Source organism: Ambystoma mexicanum, chromosome 6q (genome assembly GCF_040938575.1).
Source record: "Ambystoma mexicanum isolate Mex_15411 chromosome 6q, UKY_AmexF1_1, whole genome shotgun sequence".
In the NCBI taxonomy this organism is placed as follows: Eukaryota; Metazoa; Chordata; class Amphibia; order Caudata; family Ambystomatidae; genus Ambystoma; species Ambystoma mexicanum.
Window position 1 is genome coordinate 160,175,206 of NC_090937.1, and position 13,426 is coordinate 160,188,631.

The window sequence follows — 13,426 nt, forward strand, 5'->3', positions numbered from 1 at the left end:
ATGATTCCCAGGCGCATTAGTCTACGTCATGCCAAAAAAGTGGGCCCCAGACTAGTGTTTCCCACTAACGAGAAGTAACTAACCAAAAAAACAAAGCACCTAAAGGCGACACTTATGGCTAGATTCACAGAAGTGTTTTATAATGGTGCAATCCCATAGGAAAACGTTCTGTGAATCAGGCCCCGAGACTCACATTGGCTTTTTGCTCCTCTGCCACCATACACAATCATTCTATTCTCAATGCAGACATAGGGCCTCATTACGAGTTTGCAGGCAGCCATGCCCTTAATAACAGCATGGCTCCCTCCAAACTCGGGTTCGGGTTCCCTGAATGGGGAAATACCGGGCCATTCCGACCTTGGAGGGCCCGGTATTTCCCCATTCAGGGAACCCGGACCCGGTCCATCCCCATTCCCATTTGAGCCCCCATAGGGCTCAATGGGAATGGGGAGCTTGCTAACAACGGGCCGGTTAATGATGGGCCCGTTGTTGGCATGCTGGGCCACTCGCAGGACCCGCTAAGGACGCATGGTAAAACCAGGCGTCCTTAGCGGGTCCCGCAAGCAGACCTCGTAATAGGGCGGTTAGCGGTTTACGGCTCTGGCGCCTTTACCGGCGGCGTTAACCCCTTGCCGCCCTTCTCGTAATGAGGCCCATACTATTTGTTCAGGAGCAACCCAACCTCTAATGTACAAAGAAATATATATTTTATTCATTTTATGACACAATTAAAAGAACACAATAATGTGTTGTTACTTGAACCTAACAAAGGAAAAAATACTTGGAACGTTTCACAGAAGCTTAGTGATGGTGTTAGTAAAGTGCACCAAATTCATATTTCCAATGTATCCATTCTTTCTTAGCAAAACGTGACTAACAAAAATAAAGTAAAGCAGGTCTGGATTCGAGGAGCACTTCCTTTATGTCTGGCCACTTTGGTGAACACCATCACCTGACTAAACTTCAAATTGGCTACATCTGGCCGGTGTACATGGACAGCCACATCCAGTGTTTGGCTTCGTGTTTCAATGTCTCAGACTACAGTCACTTGGATATGCAATGCCTTAAAAAACAAACTGTTGACACTGGTGTGTTTCGGCCTATTACTCTGGGGTCAGTTCCCTTTGTCAAGATAATGTTTGCCCGAACTTCAATTTGCACAAAATTATGCTTCTGGGACCAGACAGGAAGAACTTTCTTTCATTTACAGCTCTTGGGACTCTTTCATTGTTAGCCCCTTTCTTGCATATAAAGCAGTTTTCAAACTCGGACTGTATTTCAATATGATATATAGCCAGACACTAAAATGTCTGTTGCAATGTGCCGAGGGGCTAAAATATACATTTTCTTGTACATTAAAAGATGGGTTGCTCCTAAACAAATGGTATGTCTGCATTCAGAATAGTGTGATTTTGAATGATTGTATAATTGTGACATGCTGTAAATATATACCACTACAAAGTGCAAAGGTTTATGAAGGCAAATGAACATGTACATTAAATTGGGATGTTGAAATGCTGGTAAAACGGCAAGCTGCAAAATGTTCAAAAGAAGTAGAAGTAGTGGCCTCTGCCTTGTTATGGATTTACAAATACATATGATGCAATTTTGCAAATTATAAGAACAGCGAGGCCTACCCCAGTTACTTTTTATATGAAAGCACAAACAATTCATTAAAGCTTCATACTTTTTCAGCTTTATTATAGAGTCCCAGGGGAAACTGACTACGGATTTGAATGCACCCTAGTAGTCCATACTACTGGGCATTAAAAACAACCCATACGCCATTGATTGTTTAAATTAATAATAATGTAGGTGCAACTTCTTCACATGTTGATAAGCAGACAGTATTAGCCAATGCATTTTGGACAATGGACTGGTCCTTCATCAGGGCAATGGGCCTCATTATAAGTTGCCTTATGCCCTCTGGCTACAACACTTCGCTCCCAAACCTATACCCAACATACCTTGCCATAAGTGCATCAGGAATGCTAGGCTTGGTTCTCGCCTGCACCACACACTAGGTACCTATACCACACCATGCGATAGTATCACCTCCCCCCACCACACTTGCCCCATGTCTGACATAGCCACTTCGATGCCCGCTGTGAATAATTCTTCACTGCCCCTCCCACCTAGCAGTCAAACTCCAAATCTACTGAGTCAACCATGTGACACCTCAGTCAGAAACCAAAGACTAGCAGCCAGATGTCACCATTGGTCCTACCACGCAAATTCCATCATTATGGATAATACTGCTGCCAACCCCATCAAGAAAAATTCCCCTGCCTTGGCTGCCTTGATAACTGACGAGGCCCCCAAAACCACTAATTCCAACACCACACCCAAACTTAAAGGTGCACTCATTAACGCACGTTCTGTCCCTGCGCACGCATTAGACATTGCAGATTTCATCCTGACTGAAAACCTTGACTTCCTGGCAATCACTGAAACCTGGCCGCAAGCAGCCTCGGGACCTACCCTGACCCTTGCTATTCCCAATAGCTATTCCATCATCAGGTGTGACAGGGATACTCACCAAACTAAGGGGGATGGACTAGCTTTCATATTCAAGAGTTCCCTTAATCTTAAAGTTGCTAACACCCAACAGTTGCCCTCATCTGAAATACTTTCTATTAAACTCCCAATCTCACCTAATCATACCAGCTTAGTGCACCTCATCTACAGGCCACCTGGCCCCACTTCTACATTTGTAGAGGATATCTCATCAATCCTAGCCTCTAGCACCAAACCCAAATCTCAAATCATTATACTTGGAGACCTCAACTTGGGGTACCAGGATCCAAATGACTCTAAAGCCAGTGACGTAGCCAGTGTTCTGACTGACTTCGGCCTCACCCAACATGTCAGTGAACCGACCCATATCAAGGGTCGCACCCTGGACTGGGTCGCAGACATGAACTGTGCAGTAAACGTAATCTCTGTATCACCATGTGCGTGGTCTGACCACCATAAAATAATATTCTCCTTCAACTCCAGCCCACCGTTAGACAAACCCATCACTGCTCCGCCCACTTACACTCGCAACAAGAAGGATATTACGAACGAGAAACTACTCCCACTCATCCTCCCTCTTCTGAACACGGCCTCTTCCACCTGCTCTGACCCCACTGCCCTAGTGGATATCTACAACCGGGCTATGTTTAAAGTTCTCAACACCATCGCACCTTTTAAACTACACAAACAAAAACCATGCAACCACCTTAACTCATGGTTCACCCCCCACTTACGCGAATTGCTCAAAGATAAAAGAAAAGCTGAGTCACAGTGGAGAAGTTCACCCACATCAGCGAATAGAATTATCGTCATAGCCGCTTCCCTCTCTTACAAAGAAGCCATCCTAGCGGCCAAAAAGAAGTGTACAACAAAAGGATCATACAAACTCAATTGAACACCAAGGAACTCTTTAAGATCCTCAAGGAACTAGAGTCCCCAGTCGCTCCTCTGGATACATGTACCCCTGACACTGAATGGTGCTCCAATATACAAAAAGCACTATTAAACAAAATTGATGTACTCCAAGTCAAAATTAACGCTAAAAAAAGCCATCTCCTGGATTCAGTAGGTAACCCCCAGTCCTACAATACCCCATCCTCTAAACACTCCTTCAAACCTTTCACCTTTTCTCCACTCTCCATTAAGGCTGTGGAAAATATCATCATGAAGCTAAAGCCATCCAACTGCCAAGGTGACGCATGCCCTGCACCGATTGTAAAGGAAGCAGCTCCGGACCTTGCCCCATTCATCACCACATTCATCAATTCCTCCTTTAAATCTGGTATTGTACCTGACAACCTCAAGGATGCCTGGGTCATCCCTATGATTAAAAAAACGAATCTTGACCCCAGCATCCCCACCAACTACAGGCCCATCACTACGGTGCCCTACCTTCTCAAAATCCTGGACCGTGCAGCATATCTCCAGATCCAAGACTACTTGGATACTAACAACCTACTAGGACTTAGGCAATCTGGCTTCCGTCCGAGGCATGGCACTGAGACAGCCTTGATCGATTTAAAAACACAAATCGAGGACTTGAAAGACAAGGGCAAACAAGCGCTCTTACTCCTACTCAACCTATCTGCAGCCTTCGATTTGGTTGATCACCAAATCCTTTGCCAGCACCTTAAGATGGCTGCCCACTTCTCGGATGCAGCTGCCACATGGATCAGCTCCTTCCTGGCAAACAGATCCATGAGGGTCTTCTCCCCCTTAGCTGCAGCTGACCCAGCTCATGTGACCTGCGGAGTTCCACAAGACTCTTGTGTATCGCCCATGCTTTACAATGTATTTACTAAACCGCTCTTTGATATTCTTGACCATCTGGGTGTCACCTACACGAATTATGCGGACGACACCCAGATACTCATCCCTATCACTGGCGATTATGTAACTGATGTTAAAGCACTCAATGCAGTATACACTGTCATCCAGGCTTGGATGGCTCACCACGGGCTCTGCCTCAACGATGAGAAAACTGAGTTACTCATCTTAGGGTCCCAGGCCAAACTCACTAAACTTGACCCTAAATACGCTTCCTTCAACATTGATGGCAATGTTCTCAAGGTCACCAACGTCAACAAAATCGCTTGGAATTTACTTAGACTCCACCCTCTCTCTCAACAGACAAACAAACTCAGTTGTGTCAGCATCCTCGTATACATGTAAACTCATCACTGCCTGCCGCCCCTTCCTGACATCAGACAACTGCCTGATCCTTGCCAGAACCCTCATCTTGTCGAAAATTGACTATTGCAATGCCCTCTACCTTGGGACGAGTCAAAGAAACCTCGATAAACACCAGGTCACCCTGAATAAAGCCATTAGAGCGGCTCTTAACATACCCAGACGCGCCCACATCTCAGCTACCATGCACAACCTTCATTGGCTTCCCATTACACTGCGCATTGCCCTCAAAGCACTTGTTCTATGCCACAAAACACAGCACAATGCTGCACCGGCCTACTTGTCTGCGCTTCACTCAACACACAGCATCCAGACCCTTGAGATCTGCACAGGCGCACACACTAACCATTCCCAGCTTCAAACTTCAGACAGCTAAAGGTACGAGCTTCCCAGTTCTTGCAGCGAAGCTCTGGAACTCCTTACCCAATGATCTCAGGAATATTCCATCCCTCCATTCCTTCAAAGACAAAACCAAACGGTGGCTACACGAAAAGGATGATGCACTGGCCTCCCCTCTGTAATCTCTTGTTGTTCCCAATCTGCTAACCGGCTACTCAAATGTATACACTGTATCTGCCCGCTGCTCGGACACCTCGTGGAGGGTCCCACCTCACGCTTCACGTTCTTTGTAAACTATATGTATATATTTATATAACTGTATCATGTATCCTCTTATGTAACACTTTCTTGTAACTACCTTTCCAAACATGCGCCCTGATGCCCCTGGGCAGGTTGCGCAATATAAATAAACAAAATACAAATACAAATGCAAGTAGGCTGGTGCAGTAAAAACAGACAGTACAATGGAGGTAACTCCATTGCTGCCTCATTAACCCACCAACGTGCTATAGGTTTGGTGTTGAAGTGGATGAAAAACCTCCAGCACAATGCTGGATGTATATCTGACGCCTTACGGCCAAAAAAAGCGTAAAAAATGACAGAATTACTGCTGGCAGTAATTCTGCCGAAATCCCCATGGAGTCCTATGAACTCCATTAATGGGGACTAACACCACCATACCGCCACTTGCGATCCAGTGGTAATTCTGCCAGACCAAGTTGCGGTAACAGTAAATCCATTTGGCGATATTCTGGCAGATTTATCACCAGAATACTGCCAAACCTGTAACAAGGACAGATGTTTTGTAAATAATATAGGCAGTCTACAGTCAGAGAATGGAAAACCCTTAAATTGTGTGTATATGTATATATATATATATAGTAAACAATGGAAACATGGTTCTGTAAAATGTTAATACCCTTCAAATATGCATGTCACCTTCCAGATTGATCCCCACTAGAAGAAGAATGCTCCTGCACTTTGATTCTGTGCAACATTGCCTCTCCGCTTGTGAGGGATTGTCATCGGGCAAGGTTCTAGAATGCCTATTTTCTAAGAAAATGTATTAAATATAAAATTATGCACGCACTTCTCTCTCAGAGAGAGTTGTCTGCTGACCCAATGTCCTTCTCCACAAACTCTATGCGAAAAGCATAGTGAACACGTGTGTCCTGCTGAAACAGTATCCTGATCGACACACACCTGCTTCCCTGTGGCACAAAGTGGGTTCAGTGGGTATGGGTGCCCTCTGACAGCTGCAATGGCAGCCAAGCCAACATCTCTCACAGTTACTACGAGCACCTCAATTTGATATCATACATGTGACAGCTCTGTGAGCCCAGGTAAACTTCAGAAAGTGTATGCGTATTCTGGTTGGACAGCCTGGCCCTGCCATGTGACAGAGCAGGAGACTGGATGGCCATGCCTCTCCTTTGATCCTTTGTGAGGTCAGGTAACCCCTCACTGCAGTGAGCCAGCCACCCAGCAGGAGCTGGCCTGGGAAACAGGGATCAAAGGGCACACCCATTCCAAAATAACTAGTCTCGCACTAGGATGCTACCTACCAAAAAGGCCTATGATGATACTGACATGTCAAGGTGGTGGGGTTGGTGTAAACACGGGTAGCTCAGATCAGCCAAAGGGAGATTCCATAATCTTGTTTTCTCTCTTTATCTCTTTTCCTTCCTGTACCCTTAACTTCGTTTAACAAAAATCACTTTGTCTATGACATCAGAAGGTACATGTCTACTTTTCCCAAGGAACAGGATTGGTCTCCTAAAGCAGGCATGTTGTTGTCCAATCACCTGAACACCTTTGCCTTTAATAGAAGGGGTCTCCCACTCCTCCACTGATTCACTTTTAGACAAACACATGAGAAATAATTAATATGGACCTCTTTTGGGAGAGATGCTCTTTCCAAAGCCCTCAACCACTGAGGTGAAGAAGGAGCATTCAAAGGCAAGGCAGGGGCAAGCTCTGCCCCCCTCCAACTCCCAGGGCATATTGGGAGTGACATTTGCTGCACACCAGGACTGCCACTTTGCACCAAAACTGCCTAGGCTGGGGGAGCAGACCATGCACTGAATCAGAACTTAATCCTCCTGTCCTGTAGCCCCTGCAGTGGGTCTCACAGCAGCTGGAGAACCAGAGCAGTTATGGCCTCTTTTCTACCACATTGAACTGGTTGGACCACATTTTGGCAGGGTTTGCTGTAATTCGAAACAGATGGACCTGTGCTGCTTTTGGCACTCAAACAGACCTTTGAACCACAGTGTTTGCCACTTTGAACCAGCTCAATGCTGCATCATGTCCTCGCAGAGCCTGTAACATGGTCAGGGCATATCAACTGCTCATCAGTTACTACACGTCTCTAAGCGGCTCGACCCCAAACCAATCCTGGTGAGCGCTCTGACCTGCATCATTCTAACACTGCCTTTGAACAACTTTGAGAAAGCGCTTTTGAACTGACTCAATGCCAGTTTGCTGCTTGGTCCAACATCACTCGTCACATCTGAACTTGATTCGATTCACTTACACAGCAGCTTGAAGCCTGTTTCAATGCTGTTGAACTGCCAAAGATTGGTACAAAGTTACTATTGGTCTCTAACTGTCCCCCTAGTCCATTTCATGCCCTTGACACTGGATAGGACACTTGTGCACCGTTTTCATAAAAAGATATATCCTTTTTAAAGAACATTGTTGTTTCGACTATCCTGTCACCCATGTATTGTGACTCAGAATGATGCATCTCTTATTCTTTTATATATTTTTGGGTCTTGCCAAAGGGGTGAGTTTTGTGTAATGATTTTCAATTTAATTATTCTTGCAGATGGTGTGTTTGATTAACGTAAATCTATTTTTATAGAACCTTGATTGAACATTCCCTTTATTTTGGATTATTATACTTGACTGTTTGTGTTGTTACTGAATCATATTCTCACCCATCTAGGCAGTATAGCCTTCCTTTGACCTATGTTAGCACTAAAGGCGAAGGAAGTTTATCTCATAACTGAGACTGTTTTACCTTTATGGTTGGGATGCCTGTTGGTCTGTAGAAGTGAGAGACCTGTGTAAGTGGTTTCACTACTACTTGTACTCCTTTAGAACAGAAGTCCTTTTTTCACATCTCCCCTTACTCATGATAATAATCCTGGATTTATTATAATATCTTCAGAACTCTGCAGAATGGGTAGCTTAATGTACTGTACAGAAGTCACTGACTACCCACTACCATCCAGAACCTATTTTTTTACATTTTAGTTGCAGATTTATGATGGGTAACTCAGGAAAACTATTTGATTGTGAACAACCTCTTCCAGAATGGAATGGGGCTAACATTATGTATTTCATGGTAAATATTATTTCAAAGTTTTTTATTAGTGCAACTTAACCATAACGTCCCTTTAACAAAGTATTTTCAGTGAATTGCATAGGTTTTTACCAGTGCACCCTTAATTTGCTACATGTTCCTTATATTATACTCACCCGCAATGTAGCAGTTGCAGAGTCTGTGAACAGTACGAAAGTCCACGGACAGCAGGTAGCATTCACAAATCCCAGAAGTACAGGAGAGAACAAAAAATGTTCTACCCTTCAACCAACAAACACATACACATAAAACAACATTACATACATTTACTACACCCAAATCTAACTTTTTGTACAAAATCATCATTTGAAAAAGTACACAATATTTTTTCATGTAGCATACAACATAATGGAATGCGAGAAGCACAAACCATATCTATACACCTCCTATTATCACCTCAGTAAAACTCTGCATACAAGCACTTATTCGAAAACAAGCCCTTACTAAATAGTAAGTACACTGTATCTATTGCTGTTTTATTACCATTAACATTTCTTATAAGCAAAAAGCACTATTGTTTTATTTTAACAGAAATGACAACCACACTGGAGTGGTTTGAAAAAAACTTCCCAAAAGAAGAAATGAGTGATGATAACATCTCTAATGGTATACAATACATCTTTTAATATAAATAAATAATGTAATTTATACAGACCTCACTGAAATAAAAAAACCTTCTGATGGTACATAAACACCATAATTGAATCATGCAGAATCCCACAAATCACAAAGAGAAGCCTTATCCCCAACTGTACATAATGACATTATGATGCTGTCTACAAAATTGGAAAAAATCAGTAATGAGTTTAAGCAACTTTTAAATTATGTGAAAATTCATGTGATTAAAAATGTTCATTATCACTGTCCTTCTTGCACCTGTCCCCCTTGTCCCCAGCAATCGTCCCCATCAAATTCCCAACATTTCAGTGAAAGACGCTTTGATCAAACCTCACTCCGCTGATCATGATTGCACAGAATTTCTTAACTCTCCCATTTATGTTTCCCATTCCGACATCCCACCCCTTTCTTAAATAGATGTGTTTCATACTATAAATATCTTGTATATTGTTCTGTCATTTTTTTTTTTTTAAACTCAAATTAATAGTCTGCAGACAATGCGCATGGTGTCCCCACATGTCGGGTTTTGCATGACACACCTTTAATTAGTCCGCGGATAGAGCACCTGTTCTACGGACAGTTCTGCACATGCGCCCTGCGTCTAGCACCCGATGGGTGTTCACAGATGGTCATTAGCACCGTGGACGTCCCTGGGCATCATCATGTGCCTGCGTCCGTGCGGTGTGACAGCCTGACTGTGGACAGTTGCCATGGTCTGCGAACAATTTAAAACTGAATTTTTCACCAATTTAGTGTTTCAAGTTGAAAGTTTACGCTTCTAGAGGTGATAGACCCATTCTTAAGTGAGTTGATTACATTTTACAACTTTCAAGGCCCAGTTTCGACGCGGTTAGTCCATGGACAGTCAAACAGTCAGCAACCGGCTCCTCTGAAGGGACCCACCCATTACTTCCAGTCATTCTCAATCTGGCTATCCAGGAAAGAGCACCTGCTTTGCAAAGTTATTTGAAAAAGCTGCAATCTTGCTGAAAAAGGCTTCAGTCATGGCCATCCATCCACCCCAACCACCCCTATTACCACCATCATCACCATCTGGAGGACCTGGAAAGACGAACAGGCGCAAGGATGAAGAAGAGGATTAGGAGGAAGACGAAGATGAGGTAGAGGAAGTGCCTCTCTCCAGCGCCCAATGTGAGTCCTGGGTATTGTGGTTTTTCACCACCATTAGGGGTGTGCCAAAGGCTCACGCAGCCATGGTTCGATGCACTGAGGGCAATGTTGTACTCAGTCACGTAAAACTGGAGCTATACTCCTACGGCAGCACCTCCATGCACTGCCACACCAAATCCAACCACTCGTGTGCTCTGAAAATGGTGGTACCTTTTTCGGGGAGAAGCAGATTATCAGCCTCTATTCCATCTTCCTCAACCGCTCCTGTCCCCACACAAACTACTCCTGTAGGGTAGAGGATTCCAGCGGCCACCTTGCGGGCCATACAGAACGCTGTTGACTGTTACCTAGGAGGTTCACAGTACAATGTTGAGAAACAGTGCCCTCCACCTTAAATTTAAGGTGCGCCCTCCATTTTCCTCTGTCCACCTGCCCTTACGTACCAGTAGTTGGAACCCCTTCCCTCCCTTCCCTCCCCTATCTTACCTTGCCTCTCCTGGATACAATATTTAAAAAGCCCAAAAAAATACAAAATCATAGAAACAAAAACAAAAAGTTCCTTTAGGAGACAACTTTCACAGTTTAAAAATAAAACTGAAAAAAAATCACAGGCCCCTTTGCAGCCTGCATAGTCTGTGGACAGTGCGGTGGTCCGTGGACATCTGGAAAATACCTGCAGTGGGGTGGGAGGGATGAGAATCATTGTAATTGCCCTCAAGTAATTTGGTTTTTGGGATAAAGATGCTCCTGCCTGCTTGGGATGTTTCTAATGCCAGGGGAAAAAGGGGAAGGGATTGACGCACCAGGGGTATATTTTTGGGAGGAGTAAAAGTGGATAATTTGGGGCAGGAAGCTCATAACCAAATATGAACTGGCAGTATGCCCTTGAGTGATGGGCGGCATGGTGGCAGGCCCTTGAATGCCAGTAATTAGCCAACTGAGATCCAAAAGAGACTGTTCCAGTTGAGTGGGAGCCAAGGAATGGCACCAAGGAGGTGACAGATCGGGCACCCTGGGCAGGAACATAGTTATGCTTCTTTGGAGTGTGAACAAGAGTTGAGCAGGGGGTCGTATATGCTAAATTACCCTCAAAGTGTAAGTCCAATCCAGCTCGGGCCAGGGGTGCAGGTCTTATTATGGAACATTGCTGGGGTAAACAAGAATATGCGTGATCATAACTGGCTCTCTTTCATTCACACATTTGGGGTGATTTGTTTACAAGAAACCTGGGATCTGGTGCCACCTAATACCCAATGTTATGCAACCTTTGCCATCCCGGCATGTAAGGGTGAGAAGGGCCTTCCAAACAGAGGTCTGTTGATATAGGTGAATTTCACCCTCAGTAAATCCATCAAGCAAATAGAGACTGGTTCGCCAGATCTTCTGGAATTGCATATCAAGCTTAGGGATAATTCTGAGATCCTGTTGCTAAATTTTTATAACAGGATCATCCCAGGAAAGAGCGCAGAGCTTGTAGGGACAATAGTTGAAACCGCACTGGCATGGAGATTGTCGGTGCAGGGGCTATTGAAGACCCCGGTGGTGGGGGACCTCAATCTTCAGTACGAGTCTCTGCGTAGTATGGTTGATACCCTGGAGGATTGTTGCTGGGGACTGGGGTCCCTTAATGCAAGCTTCCCAACCAGGCAGCATAGGCTTGCTATCACATTTATGTCAGCTAACCTAAGGGGTTGTAATGGCTGATTTTGGGGGGATATTCCAGCTGCCCCAATGTTCTATAACAACCTGCCCAACAGATTATTGATTACATCCTGGTGAACATTGAGGCCTGGATCTCCATAAATTCCTTTTGTATTCACAATAGGGTCAAAAGCTACCCTCACCCCCTGCTCTGTTAGTGAATGAGATTTGTTGGGCAACAGCAGCCATTATAAAGGCCAGCAGCCTGCTCAGGCCTGCCACAGGGGAGCATTTAGATTATGCCAGGCATAATATTAGGTGGTGTAAGCTTGACCTTGAAGTAACTCTGCCATTGGTCTATCAAGAGATTGTACCATTTTTGGTCGATCTTGCCACAAATGACACCATGGACGGGGTTGCAATAGTGGCTATACATGAGAACCTGATAGCGAAGGTGGGGACACACTTTTCTAAAATTTCTAAAGCAACTCGTATATCTGTGAAGGTTGCAAACCCCTGGTATGATAAAGATTGCAGGATGGCTAAGTGCAGGGTGATTGACAAAATGAGACATTGACTACCTGGCGATGGGTGAAGGTTGGCCAGAGCAGATTTTCAGAGGGTGCTGATGGGGAAAAAGAGGGCTTGTCATGAGAACCTCTGGAGGGAGTTGCTGTATGCCATGTATGCCATAGATAAGAGGGATTCAAAGGGGTTTCGGAGTTTAATCGAGGTGGGCAAGAGCAAGGGACCTAGCATGCTGCAAGCCCACATTACAGAGCAAGCTATGGTTGAACACTACAGCAGTCTCTATGGGGCAAACTGGGACATGTCTGGTATGACTAGCCCTAGCGAGGTGTGCACCATGGGTGGAGTTGACACAAATTACCCCCCCACTGAGGCTAATATGTGAGGAGGTGGGGAGAGCACTCATGTGCCAGGAGCAGGTCAAAGCGCCCCGCCCAGATAGAGTACCCATTGACTTCTACAGGAATGAGATTGCAGTGTGGGTGCCTTATCTAACCAGGCTATTTAATGTAGTTCTGATCATAAATGCAGTACCAGAGTCCTGGAGAAGATCAGAGTTGGACCCAATTGATACAAAACGCCCCATAGATGACCCCTTGAATTATAGGCCCTTTCCTCTCGAAGATGCAGGGGGGGAAATCTTTGTCAGGGCATTGTTAGCACATTTAGACTCCTTGGCAAGCAGCGGCGCAATCATTAATCATCATCAGGCGAGGTTCTCAGAAGGACTGAGCACAGTCGACCACAGTCTTTGACTAAGGTTGGTTAGCGATAAGTATGCAGTCCTGACAAAAGTTAGTGTGTATGCAGTCTTTGTGGATCTGTGCACTGATTTTGACACTGTCCCTAGGGAGCATCTCTGGGAGATATTGAGGAGGCAAGGCATCCTGGGTCCCTTACTCACTGCAATACACAGCCTTTATACGGGCCACACTGCAGTGGTCAGATGGGGTACTGCTGAGAGAACCTCCAACAGCATCAGAATAACTAAGGGTGTCCATCAGGGATATGTACTAGCTCCAAAGCTTTTTTGCTTGTTTATTAAAGGCTTGATAAATGAATTTTTGGCAGTTTAGACGGATGCCCTGACAT